Source organism: Lonchura striata, chromosome 8, assembly GCF_046129695.1.
Source record: "Lonchura striata isolate bLonStr1 chromosome 8, bLonStr1.mat, whole genome shotgun sequence".
NCBI classification, from domain to species: Eukaryota; Metazoa; Chordata; class Aves; order Passeriformes; family Estrildidae; genus Lonchura; species Lonchura striata.
The window spans coordinates 37,008,996-37,022,963 of record NC_134610.1 but is presented as its reverse complement, the minus strand read 5'-3'; positions in this window follow the sequence as shown (position 1 = coordinate 37,022,963).

Genomic DNA, 13,968 nt, shown 5'->3' with positions numbered 1-13,968 from the left:
GTTAATATCTTGTTCTGTCATGCGTAGTGTTTTGTGAGGTTCATTAGAAGCAGCAATGTGTTCTGAAAGGCACTGACTGGACCTCAGCAAAGCATAAGAAGTTTGATGAGAGATGGAAATAAGTTATCTCAATTAATATAGCAAAAATCTCTGCTTAAAATTCTAAAAAATAGTCAAAATAATTTCCAGCAGTTGTACTTATAGCTTCTTCACTATAGAGTGAGATGTTTATTGGCTATAAAAGACAAGTGTAATTATTATTTTTGCAAGTCCCTGAAAGTCCAAGTTGGAAGAGTTCTTTTAAAAGAAATTGTTCATTTAGTATTAGTCACAGAAATGAGGTATCTTGGCATTGGTTCAAGTGCCACTGTCCAGATTTAGGCTGCAGTTAATTTTGCATTTTCAGCATGGGGCTCACTGCTTCAGTCACTGAGGAAAAGGCTGCCAGGCATTCCAGAATTTAGGGCAGTGCCTTGGAGTTAAGCTTGTGCCCCTTCCTGTATCAAAACCAGTATGAAGAACCCTTAAAAAGAGCCCTGGGGGCCTGGTGAGGTACTGGGTAAAGGAGCAGTGAGAAGAACTGTGCCTCTTTTTGCTGATCCTGTGGCGCTTTGCTTCTGTGTTTCATGTCTCCTCTGTCTGCCCTCTGGGAAGGGATGCCTGAATCCTTCAGGACTCCCAGCCAGTGCAGTGAGATCCTGAGCAGTGTGAGCCTCTCTCCACTGCCCAGAGCACCATCTCCCAGCTCTGAGGGATGTGGGGATGAAAGGAGCACTTGCTGTGGTTTTAAGATTCCTCTGGAGAGTGCAGCTCTGTTTGTACATGTGTCCTTCATCCTGGTGTCGCCAGCTTCTCTGGGTGCTGGAATTCACTTGGCAGTGTGTACAGCCCAGTGCCAGATCTGGAGAGGTGTTTTGTGCTGTGGGTAGAGCTGGAGAAGCTACTGTGGGACACTGGGGGGCTCACTGGGGTGCAGAGCAGCTTTAGGAGCCTTCCCCACCCACTCCAGCAGCACGGAAGGCTGAGCTTTGCATATAAAAGACTTTAATTCCAGTCAGGAAAAGTAATGTTGGTGAGCCCTGTGGTATGACAACATGCATCTCAAGCACTCTAAAAATTTTTATTCAGGCTTTAACTCTGCTTTAAAACTGTTTATAAGCTAAATCTGTGAAGGAAATAACTCTATCTCTCCATGCTGTAGGAGGGAGCACTAGTTTTTCTTCTCTTCCTTCCTCTGTGTTTTTCTCTTTCCTCCTTCCTACTCCAACACCTCAAAAAAAATCTCTTAGCAAACCAGCTGTAGAGATTTGGGTTTTGGAGGCTATGCTGTGCCAGCTGGATGAATCTATCTCCAATTCTTAGTTAGACTGGGGAAGATAATATAGCTCAGATCCTCTCCATGCTTCTGCGTAGGGGCATGTGTGAAACCCATCTGCAGTCTGTCCTCTTATCCCAAATTCCCATTGTCTGGGTTTTGCCTCTTGCCTGTCCTGTCCCATGCTTGGCCCCGTCTGCTTTCCCAGGGCAGATTCTCTGGGGAAGGTCACGTTTATGGGCAAAACCACCAGCTTTCCCTGTGGTCACTCCACTTCAGCATTGACCTTGGCCTTGGCTTCACTTTGCACAGGAGGGGAGAAAGGAGAGAGGAGATGAGTGGCTGGTGCTTGTCTGTGCTATCCCAGTATGTCTGTTAATAGCTTCCCCCTCAGCTGGGGCAGGCTGTGACCATCCAGGCTGTGGAGATACCTGTGCATGGCTGAGCTTCTCGCTGAGGAATTGGCTCCTCGGCAGTGACATCGAGCCTAGGGCTGCAGTTAGGAGATGCAGCAAGTTTCTTCTTCCTTCTTCACAGTGAAACTTTGATGTTTTAATTACAGAATGACAGAAGGGGATTGGGCTGGAAGGGACATAAAAGCCCATTCTGTCCTACTCCCTGCCATGGGCAGGGACACCTTCCACTATCCCAGGTTGCTTCAAGCTGTCTGGCCTGGCTTGGAACACTCACTTCCAGGGCTGCAGCAGCCACAACTTCTCTGGGCAATGCAATAGCAGTGAGGTTTCAATAGTATCCCTGCTGCCTCAGTTGTGTTGTGTCCCCACCACAACCAAAGGTTGGCATTAATCCCTTTTGTGGAAGAGCCTGCTGAGCAAGTGGAATTTAGGTGCACAACAAATCCCAGCTGGCTTCCAGTGCTGCTCACAAAAGCAAAATTAATCAGTTGTGCAGAAGTGAGTGGAAGCAACCAAAGCAGAGGGGAGATGGGATGGCACAATACCACCTGATGGGCTGCTTCCCAACAATGTTTCTGTGTGGGTTTAGTGTAAACTGGGTGTTTATGGAGAGCCCCAGAAGCCATCAGTGTTCAGGGAGGGTTCAGGGGAAAAGGAGGTCTGAAGATCAAGGAAAAGGATGGCCTCTCCTTCTTGGGGTGGTCTTCTGTGGACTTTTGTTTGATGTGAGGGTGACAGGAGATAACATGAGGGAGGGGACGCCCTACCACATGTTTCCTAGAGCAGCAGTGGCAATCCCTGGAAGTGTCCAAGGCCAGGTTGGATGGCGCTTGGAGGAACCTGCGATAGTGGAAGGTGTCCCTGCCCATGGCAGGTGCATTGGAATAGAGCTTTAAGGTGCCTCCTAGCTCAAACCATTCCATGATTGTGTGATACTGGCCAAAGCTCCTTGGGAGTGCCTGGCCCTAGGGGCTCCCATCCATGTCAGCCCACGCTGATCCCACCTGATGGCATTGCTCTGTATCATGCTGCTGAGCTCTTACACCTGGGAACTTGCTCTGGTTCCCAGCTTTAAGCCCTGTTTTCTGCCAAACACTCGTTCCCAGTGAGACCAAGCCTGGCACATTGCCTCCCGCTGTCGTGTAATTCCTCCCCAGGTGCTGGAGCCCAGCCTGGATGCTGCTATCTGATGGGACACTCCTGCTGTGCTCTTCACCCTCCTAAGCAAAAACTGCAGCTACAAATGAGACTTCAATTTTCCATGCCTGAGAAAGCTTTGTCTCAATTAGCTCAGTGCTGAGCATCTTCAAAGGCAGCTGGGTTTGGAATTTAAGTTGGGCGCTGTGGTTCCCTCTGAGTGAGACAAGCACTGCTCCTCATTCCTCCACCTGTTCCTGGAGCAGGGAGCACGACTAAGAACCAGCTCTTTGGGCAATGTCACAGTTCCAGGGTGGCACAGCAGTGCCCCTCTGCAGACCAGGGGATGGGATTTAACCAGCTGCTGATGCACAGGTGTGCTCTTTTCTGCTTCCTCTCCTACCTACGAGAAGGTGGCTGCTCCAAACATTGCTGCATGCTGTGGAAGTAGATTTCCTTTTTGGGAACCAAATGCTTTGGTAGAAAGCTCACAGGACAGTTTCTGGTCTATAAAAGGAGTTGATGCATGCAAAAGAAAAAAGTACAAAATGGTGCTTATATACAGCAGGCATGAACTGTGCAGTTCTGGCAGGGTCTACAGCAGCTCCAAGGACTTTCCCTTCACCTCTGGGTGTTTTGGGAGACAAGGTTAATTGGTTTTATGTCACAAAAGGTGAGGGTATCAGAAACTGGGCTGGGATTTGCCATTAGGACACAGACTCCATTTAATGCTTTTCTCTGCTTATGGAAGAGACTCAAGGCTGAAGGAGGGAGGAACTTTATTAAATCAATTTCTGATTTTATCTTTGGATATGGGTAAAAATTAAGCTCCCATTGCCTTCCAGGCAGCTGAAGCAGTCCTGGAAGTCAGGCTGGCATGGGCAGGGACTGCACCTTCACTGAGGAAGGGAAACCAAAGCCACCATGGGCTCTGAGGGATCTTGAATCCCCTCTGACTTCTCCCTGGGGTGTTTGTTGTGAGCCAAGTGAACTCTGCAGGGAGGTGAGGGGCTCAGGAGCCAGGCATTAAAGCTGCTGCTCTGATTGCTGCTCCTGGTCACAGGCTGGGTTGTGCCAGGTTGTGAGCTGGTGCTGCAGGAAGGATCAGGTATGTGAGCAGACCCTCCTGCCAGTGCATTTGTGACTTTGTCAGTGCAGTAATTCTGGATATGGGGCCCTTGCTGCTCCCAGCAGTCCCTGTGATGTCACACGGAAGGTGTTGCTCCCTAGGTGGTGATGGAGAAGGAGTGGGGTGGAGGGCTGTGTTCAGTGCTGTGGGTCTGGCACAGTGCACCAGTCCCTGGGCTTTCCTGGCACAACCACCCCTGTTTCTCCTAGCCATGCTGATTTCCATCCCACCTCCACCTCTGGAGTCCCTGTGGAGCTGGTTTTCCCTGTGGTGTCTGCCTGCATGCAGCATTTTGGCAAGGAGGCAGCTTTAACTGGACAAGCGCTTCCTCGAGGAGCTTAATGTTCAATGGGCTCTGCTGGCAGGAGCTTTTATGAGCTGTGGGAGGCAGCAAGGGGAAAACGACTTTGAGACCCAATAAAGACTTCTCCTGGTGTGCCCAGACAGATGTGGGTGGTGATACCACTGGGTGATGAGCGGCTGCCTTGTTTCCTGGCACAGCTCCGAGCACACAAACCCTCAATCTTGCCTGGCCCCTCTGCTTTGTGCCCCAGCTCTGATTTGTGTCACAGAGCCAGGGGTGGCCTGTCCGGGTCAGCTCTGCTGACGCAGGGCACGTGAAGCACCTGCAGAGCCCCCAGGGTCCTGGTCTCTAGTTTCCAGCGGGATGCCGGGGCTTTCCCATCCCTCAGGTGGCAATGCGGCTGCTCCTCTGAGCGGCCCCGCAGGATGACGGCACTGAGGAAGGGGCTGCAGCCTCTGTGGAGTGGGCTGGGGTGGCCAAGGCCCTTCAGCGTGTGGAAAGGGCTCTCAGATTTGTGCTTGTAACTCTGTTTTGGCTGCTGACACTAACAAGGACACTGGGATTCCCATCCTTCTGGCTTTGAGATGCCCTGTATTGCGTAGTGGTGGCTGTGGCCTTGCTTGGGCCAACTCTGTCCCTTGCCTAGGCTGCACAAGTTCTGTTTGCAAGTGCTTTGTCCACCCTGGTGTTCCCTGTTGCTTTATTCCGTGTCATTTCCAAGCAGAAGGAAGCACCCAAGTAGCATCAGGACAAGAGGTAGACTTGGCATCTTCTCTGGGGTGACCAGCAAGCGGGACAAGTCTGCTCATACGGCTGCCTGACAGAGCCAGCCCGAGCTCCAGGAAGGACAAGGCTGCTGCTCCCATGCTCCCAGCAGCCTTTCCCAGGCCTGCAGAGGATGCAGACATCTGCACTGCCCTTGGCCACGGCACTCCAGCGCTTGCTCAGGAGCACACCTGGGCAGTGCTGGCCTGCAGCCAGGGGCTTCCCGGGCTGACTGCTGGGCCAGGCAGTAGCAGAGCTCAGAGGCACTGAGGGGTGCCCTGTGCGTGGGCAGGGGAACAGGCCTGTGTCTCAGATGGGGGCTGAGCTTCGAGCACGGGGCTGGGGGCTCCCTGAGTGCCCTGGCATGGGTTAGGGATGCGCTGAACAGCACCGTGCCTGCTGGGAGCCCCCAGGTGCAGCCCCGTGCTCCGGCCCCCTTTCTCCCGAGCTCCAGAGGGCCATGCATCCCACGGCCTGCCTCTCCCTGTTTAACTGGGATGTTATCTGGAGATGAGAGAGCGCTCGGGTCTGGATCCCGGAACGGAGCAAAATTCCACAGCAGCCCAGCCGAGGGGATTAAAGCAATGTTAAAGTGTGATATTTCATTGCTCTGTAATTAACTTCAGCTGCTTTCAAGCTGCAACAAATTACCCTCAAAGCCCGTTTTTGTACCGAGAACTTTGAACTGTGTTCGCAGCCATTATGCCTGGGAGGGAGGGGAGGCCGCTCCTGCTCTCTGTGGCTGCAGCTCTGTGTGTGGTTTGGGACCAGCCCTGGGCCGGCTGGGCCGGGCTGCCGTGTTAGCACAGGCAGGAGTGCTGGGGCTGGCATCAACCCTGCCAGGGGCTGGCATCAACCCTGCCAGGGACAGCCCGGGGCATGGGAAACTACTGCGGCATCCCAGGCTCCACCTGGAGGGTCTTCTCTGCTGGCATGGATCCTGGTGCACCCAAGCCTTTAGATGCAGCAAAGACCTGATGATCTGATGGTTTTTGGGGAGCCACTGCTGCCCTTGAGGGGCTCAAAACACAGCTCTGTGTTTCCCAGCAGGACCCCTCCTGCTCCAGCTCCCTAAATTCCTTAGAGAATATGCTTGTTTGTGTTTAGTTCCCATCTCTAGCAGCATCCATGTAGATGGGCCTGTGCAGCCCAGGCCTGGGAATGTGGCGCAGGCTCCCAGCACACATGGCCTGGGTATGGCCTGGCAGATTTCCAGGCAGAGGCTCTGCCTGGCCTGATGGTGCCAAGATTTCCCTGTCCTGCTCTGGAAGAGCAGAAGGACTCCAACAGTTTCTCTGGGATGCCTCAACCAGGAGCAGCTTAATTCCCTTTGATGAATTCATCAGCTCATGAAGCCAGAGGAAGATGGGAAGCATTCCACAGGAGCCGAGGGCTGGGGAGCTGTGGCACTACTACCACGTCTGCCATTATCAGAGGTGAGCATGAAATGCTGCCAAGCCCTGGGGAAGGGCTGGCTGTCCTCTTGGATGCCCTCAGGAGAGGAGGAGGGAAGTGTTGCAGTTCTGGACCTCTCTGCTCCCCCATGTGCCCACAGAGGAGGTGGCCACAGGAGTCTGAAGAGCTGTGCAGTTTCTGTAGATGATGATGGTGATAGGGGACGTGAATGATTATTCTGGATGTATTAAAGCATGAGGAGCAGACAAACCTTCAGCCCAAATCTCCAGGGAGAAAGCCACCGGCCCAGACCCCATTGTGGCACCCTGGGATGGCTCAGTCGCAGCCTGGGTCCCCAGCAGTCCTATTACACATGTGAGTACCACCTGCAGTGGGGTTCCAACCCCTGGATATGGTTATGGGAGGAGTCACAAGGAGCTTGATCCATGGACGAGCCTTAAAAAAAGGGGGGGAATCTTTCACCTCTGTTCCCAGTGATGCCCATGGAGCACTGCTGGAGCTCAGCCTCGTGCCCTGCTGGGGCTGCAGGAGGAGATGTGAAGCAGTGACACATGGCCGAACTTTAATTACTCTTAATTACCCAAACCCATCCTCCTAGGTCCAAATCTGGGGCAGGTGCATCCCACTGGGAGTAGGGAGCTCTGTGACAGAGCTGCCCTTCCTGGGAAAGCCATTTGGTCTGGATTCCCTTGGGATGGCTGCAGCACAGCATTATCTCCTTCAGCTAGGCCAAGTGGAGTGGCGTAATGATTAGATTTATCACAAAGCAACCAAATGAGCAGCAATACAGCCAAGTGCTTTCCATTCAGTGACACCTCCAAATCTTAATTAAAAGCCTGACCCTAAGACTGTGCTCTGGCCAAAGGAAATCAGCCTGATAGTTCCCTGGAGAGAGCAGCCATGGCTTTAAAGTGTCTTCTGAAAGCATTTATCTGGCCAACTTAACCAAAACACCAAAAAACCTGAGCTGGAGGGTTGGGTTTATGTGACCTTCTCACTCTCTTCCCCATCTTTGCAGCTCGAAAAGCCTCAGCCTGGGAGTGTGCTGGGATGGCTCAATCCAGCAAGGAAAGCTCCAACAGCATACCAAATCCTTCCCAGGCTGTGCTCTCACATCTGCATCACCGCTCCCAAAGGGAGAATTAACATGCTGTGAGTGTTGATAGGGAAACTTCAATAATTGAAGGTGTTTGGAGGCTTTTGTTGGCATATGTTTTTCTGGAATATTTTGGAGGTAATGTTTTACTGTAGCAGCTCTTCCTCTTCTCTAAACCTTTCCCTCCCTCTCCAGTTTAGAAGGGAAGCAACCTGCTTTATTCCAAGTTCCCAGGGCAAATCTTGTGCACAGAGAGGTTGTGGAATCTTCGTCCATGGAAGTGTCCAGGGCAGATTGGACAGTGTTTGAACATGCCAAGACAGTGGAGGATGTTACTGCTTATTGCAGGGGTGTGAGGTGAGTTTTAAGGTCCCTTCCAACCCCACCCATATGCCATGATTCCATGGTCTGAGCAGTGGAGGCAGCTCCTTGCATGGCAGGTGCAGAGATGAAGAGGAGGGTCAAGCCAGGTGTAAGGAAATCTTGCAGGAGTGGCTGGATGGAGAGAATTCTTGTGGTGAGAGGGCTGTTTGCCACTGTGGCTAGCAAAGGGATTTTATTGGCTCAGCAGCTGGTGCCAGGAACCTCAGGGAAAGCTGCAGGGTGTCCTGCAAGCTTCATGCAGGCTGCTCCCAAGGACCTGTTCCCAGCAAAGGTGTTCTGTCCTCAGAAAGTCTTCTTCAGTGTAGTCCTTCAACAGCATGAGTGATTTCTGCTGCTTACACTCAGGGGGTTTTCCCCATCTTTAACATAATTTATTTTTTGGCTTGAACAATAGCACTACCAGGGCTGGCTCAGCAGTTGTTTGATCCCACAAGTCTCTGCCCTTGGCCGCATCATATGACACAGAGTTCCTCGAGGCAAATTGTGTGAAAAGATGGGGTTTTTTTTGTCCATCACTTCTGGATTTACTGTCCCTTCATTGCCTCTGAATGGCCTGTTGTTTGCAGAGCCTGAATATGAGCTCTGTCTCAGAACAAGCATGGCCCCATCCACTGGGCACCAGAGGACCCCAAGGAAGCTTTTCTCTCAATGTGCTGATTTTCAGAGGAGCCCTCCAAGGCAGGGCCATTGCTCTTGCTTTGTGTGACACCCTTCCTCCAGGAGATGGCCCAAGAGGAAGCTGGGGATGGTGGCAGTCAGCAGACCCTGGGAGCAGGGAGGGAAGCCAGCCAACTCCAGTGGGAAGAGCTCTGAACCCCTCTTTGTGCTGCTGGAGCAGTGACCCCATCCATCCTCTGCCTTTGCCTCAGTGTAAGTGCTGTGAAAGTGCCTGGGAACTGCTGGCAGAGCAGGGCCTGGGGGTGGTGGTGCTGGAATTGTGCTCATTCTGTGCTCATTCCCTCCTCAGCCCTTCCCAGGGCTGCTCTCCGCCCTTTGTTTTTCTTCATGCTGGATTTGTTCCCCATTCCTGGAGTTGTCTGAAGGAGCAGAAGGTGCTTCCAGGTTTGGAGGTGTTTCTCACCTCGGTGAAAACAAACAGGGCTGATTTGTTCCCTAAGTGCTTGTCCATGGGAGCTGCAAAGCTTTGCCTGTGTGGGAGCTGGAATTGTGCTTTGTTTGACATTTGATTGAGTGCTCTCCTGCTCCAGCTTCAAAGCTCTCTTTGCTTTTCAACTCCCTTTTATGTCCCATCTCTTGAAATTCCAGTCCTGCACAAAAAGGCACAAATCCAGGACAGCTGAAGGCTTCCAAATGCAATTATTTTCCAAAGCATTTCAATAAATTAGCAGCTCGTTCCTTTGTCAGACACCACTTCCCTTCCCATTGACCCACGTCTGTGCAGCCTGCCATGTGCCTTGGACCTTTCTCCTCTGGGATGTCAGCTCAGGAGGATGCAGCCAGGCCCTCTCAGCTGTGATTTAGACCTGGGCTGGGACTCTAGGGAGGTTGGCACGAGCATCTGCAGATATATATATATTTTTTTAATAGCCTTTTATTTATGAAGCTACTTTGGAGTCTGATTCCCTTGCTTTGTTCGATATTTATTGGTGCTTCACCCGTCTTGAACTGGGAGCCATAAGCACTTTGATAAATGGATTTGCCTTTCCTGGAACTGTGTCCCAACATCAGCTCATCAGCATCCTCAGCCAAAGTGCCACTCCTGTAAATCAAGGATGAGGAGAAGAACCCTGAGCAGGGCAGGATGGTAATCCAAGCTCCAGTTCCTCTATTCCAAGAGGTTTGGTGCTTGGATAAGGGATCACTCCAAGTGACTGAGCTCTCTGTTTAGTTCAGGGAGCAATTCCTTCCCAATATCCCATCTCACCCTGCCCTCTGGCAGTGGGAAGCCATTCCCCCTTGTCCTGTCACTCCAGGCCCTTGTCTAAAGTCCCTCTCCAGCTCTCCCTTAGGAGCTCCTTTAGGTCTCTCTTTTCTATCCTATCACACGACAGGCTACAAGGAGTTGGATGCACAAGGTACAATGTCAGTATAGGAAAGAGCCTGGACATTCCAGCTAAAGGTGAGCTGCTGTCATTGCAGGATGAAACCCCATGCTGGGATCAAGCTAGGATTTTCCCTGAAAATGTTTCTCTGTGGTAGGGAGAGGTGGCATTTAGCAAAGGCAGTTTTGGGATCTATATTGAATGTCTTGATGTTGCTATGGAGAAGCTGGATGGAGGCCACCAGGAGAAAAGGAGGCTCAAGGGGGACCTTCTGGTTCTCCATAACTCCTGACAGGGGGGGGAAGCTGGAGGGGCGTCAGACTCTGCTCCAGGGAATAGGGACAGGAGGAGAGGGAGTGGCCTCAGGCTGGGCCAGGGGAGGTTTGCATTGGAGATGAGGGAAAAATTCCTTCACCAAAAGGGTGGTTAGGCACTGGACCAGGCTGGCCAGGGCCATGGTGGAGTCCCCATTCCTGGAAATGTTGGAAAGATGTGTAGATGTGGCATTTGGGGACACGGTTTGTTGGTGGCCTTGGTGGTGCTGGAGTTGGGCTCAAGGATCTTGGAGGTCTTCTGCAGCCCTGATGATTCTGTGATTCTGTGAAACAGCACATGGGTGGAGAGGGACCATGGCCCCAGGGAGATGTGCCAGGGGATGTTCCCGCTTGCCCAGGTGCTGGACACTGGGATGGGCTGGATGCCCGGGGCAAGGCCATGTGGGTGGGGGGACCAGCACTGACAAGGATCTGCATCCACAGCTGTCCCCTCTGCACGGGGAGCTTTTCTTTTAGAATAATGACCAGGAAAAAAAAATCCCTGTCACTTTACAAAAACGTTTCAGGCCTTCTGGATTTTTCCCTGTGATTAAGTCTAATGAGAAGAGACAGCAGAGGATTGACCACTATCTGCTCCCTGATTTCCCTCTGTGCTGTCAGGAGATCCAAGGCTGTTACTCCTGAGCAAGGACTTCATGCAATGTGACCACAGCCCTGATGGCAGAGCTACATCCTGGCCTTTCCTGAGGTGTGGAGAGTGGGGGGTGGGGGAGAAATAAAGCAGCAGGATAAATCGGGATTCAGGAAAAGATGTGAACCTTGGCAGCATTGCCATGGTAACGGGGGACCTGCCAGTGCCTGCTGCAGCCTGGCACAGGCAGCATGGCACTGTAGGCACTGTGGCACACTGTGATCCAGGATGGAGAGGGCTGGTGCCATGAAGAGGCTGTGCTTTCCCTTCTGGAAGTCAGCAGAGGCCTTGGGAAGATGCTCTGAAAGCTGGTGGCAGGGTGAGGAGGGACATGAGAGTGTCCTGACCAGGACCCAGCCTCCTGTGCATCCCCTTTGCCCTCCATGCCCACGGTCGCAGTGCTGCTCCCAGCTCGGCTGCTGCTGGATGGAGCACACAGGCCATGAGGCAGGTTGGTTGTGCTGCTGGCAGCAGGGATTCCCCTCTGGGAAAAAACACCCAGGCTCTGGCTGTGTGTGAATTCCCCTAAAGAGTGAAACCCAGACCTTTGTACGTTGCTCATCCCCATCAAACACATTCAGTGTCCTGCAGCATCCTCTGGGCCAGCACCCACAGCCTTCTCCCTGCTCACAGCAGCTCCTGAGCATCCCAACCCCCTTTTCTCAGCTGCCTGCTGCTCTGCTTTCCTTTGAAGGCAGGGCTAGGCACAGAAACCTGTCCCAGGGGGGCCACGCAGTGCCCCAGTTCCTGCCCTGCTGTCGCCAGGGTTTGGCTCCGACCCAGCTCCCAGGGCTTTCAGCTCGCTCCAGCCTCTGCCTTCCTGTGGCCAAGCTGAGCATCCAGCAGAGAGAGGGACAGCAGGAATTGGGTCCCTTGAGGCAGTACCAGTGGCATGGGGACATGTTTGGGTGGGGATATCTCTAGGGATGGGGGCAGCGTGGGCAGCAGTGTTGGATGGGAACGAGCTTGCTGCACTCTGAGCAAGGCTGGGAGCAGAGATTGATTAACGAGGCTGTGCTGTAATTACTGCCGGTGTGTTTGCCCCCAGCCCTGCTGTGCTGTAGAGGGAGAACGTGTCCTTGCAACCGCTGCCATCCCTCCCCATGCAGCCATGTGAGAGGCAACGCAGACAAGAGGAGCTAAAAATAAGCCTGGGTAAAAATAGTCCCACGTGTGCTTCCTTTTGAGGGGAAATGAGGGGAATTTTCATCTGAAGGAAAAGGAAAAAAATAAAAAAAGAAACTGAAATCTATTTTCCCAGCTCACCCTCTGGACAACAGGACCTGTGTCCAGGTGGGGGAGAAGTGGATCAGTGATGTCACGAGGTCAGGACTCCATCTCAGCCTGAGCTAATCCAGAAAACATGTTAGTGCACCTTTCCCCTCTGCCTTGCTGCCTTCCTCTCCTGCAATTTCTCTTAGCAAAGGGAGTTTCTCTCCTTTCTGCCCAGTTTAGCTCGCTGGTGCTTCAGCAATGCCTCAGGGCTGCCTTAACTACAAGTGAACAGAAGGATTCATCCTTATTGCAGCAATGGGGGGAAAGTGTTAATGGTATTTTGACTGGAACCCAATCCCACTGAAATTTGTCTGTGCACTGGGATGTGTGGGGCGTCTCCTGGGCTGCTGGGGCTGTGAGTGGACATCCTTTGAGAGCTTAGTTCAGGGAAAGCTGCTCCCATCCATGGCAGGATGCAGGGATAGGCAGATCCAGACCCTGCCTGACAGGGGAGGCCTCCTGGAGCTCCTTTGTCATAGAAACATGGAACCACAGAACGGTTTGGATTGGGAAGGACCTTAAAACTCATCTCATTCCACCCTTGCCATGGGCAGGGACATCTTCTACTATCCCAGGTTGCTCCAAGCCCCAGTGTCCAACCTGGCCTGGGGCATTTCCAGGGATCCAGGGGCAGCCACAGCTGCTCTGAGCACCCTGTGCCAGGGCCTGCCCATCCTCACAGGGAGGAATTTCTTCCCAAAATCCATCGTGGCTCCTAATTGCTGCGAAAGGGTCTGAGCTCAGTAAAAGCAATTGTTTAAGCTGAAACAGAAGAAAGCAAATGGTCATTACAGCACATTCCAGGCTGGCACGTGCTAGGGATGTTCTTAATCAGTGGTGGCGAGGAAAAGGAAAGGGGAAGATTAAAGCAAGACCGTGGACAGACGCAGAGGAGAAGCCCTGTCAGGGAAGATGTCCACAAAGTCTCTTCAACCACACATCCTCCAAACTGTTCCTGGGAGAGGACGGTGGCGCCAGACTTGGCTTAGCCCCTGCGCTGGCCCAAGCTGCAGCAGGATGGGATACTTTGGTGCCAGCCTGTGAGCGTGGGGTGAGGAGACGATGGGAGCAGGCAGCCTGGATGGAAATGGAACAGCTGATGGATCTGCTGCCTCCCCTGCCGAATGGGAGGCGTGCTTGAGTTTCTGGCCAAACCTCGGTCTGCCAGGGCAAACCCGCTTGAGTTTCCGGATTGGAAAGGTGCTCCCCAGTTCTGCTTTATCTCCCGTGCGCAAATAAAGGAAGAGAAACGGGGAAGAGACCCTTTGATACTTCATGTCTCACCTTATTGTGAGGATAATCCTCCTTTTCAATGCCAAGCGCGGGCTCATTTCAGTGTCGTCTTTGCTTTGTTTGCTTGGAGAGAGCACTGGCACACACTCCAGGAAATCAGCTCTTAAAGCATTTATGTAATTGGGGAGGGAGGGGGAGGTGAGTGCGCGCTGACTTTGGGGAAGTTCAGTCTACAATAACAAACCTCACTAACTATGCTTGGTTCTGATTAAGGAAGATAAATCTGTCAGTGAGGAGCTAAATTTACCGCGAGCGTAACCCCCTGCCCCTCGCCCCACCAGCGATGGGCAGGCTGAGTTTATTTCTGTTGGGCGAGCTCCAGAAAGCGCCGGGAGGTGAAAAACAATCCCTAGAAATGTGAAAAATGTGGAATGAAGTGGGGACGGCAGTAGGAAAAGTGGGGGGGAGCGCGAAGAGAGCGACCAATAGCAGCACGGTGGGTGCGATCTCAACTCCGCTGCCGAAATAA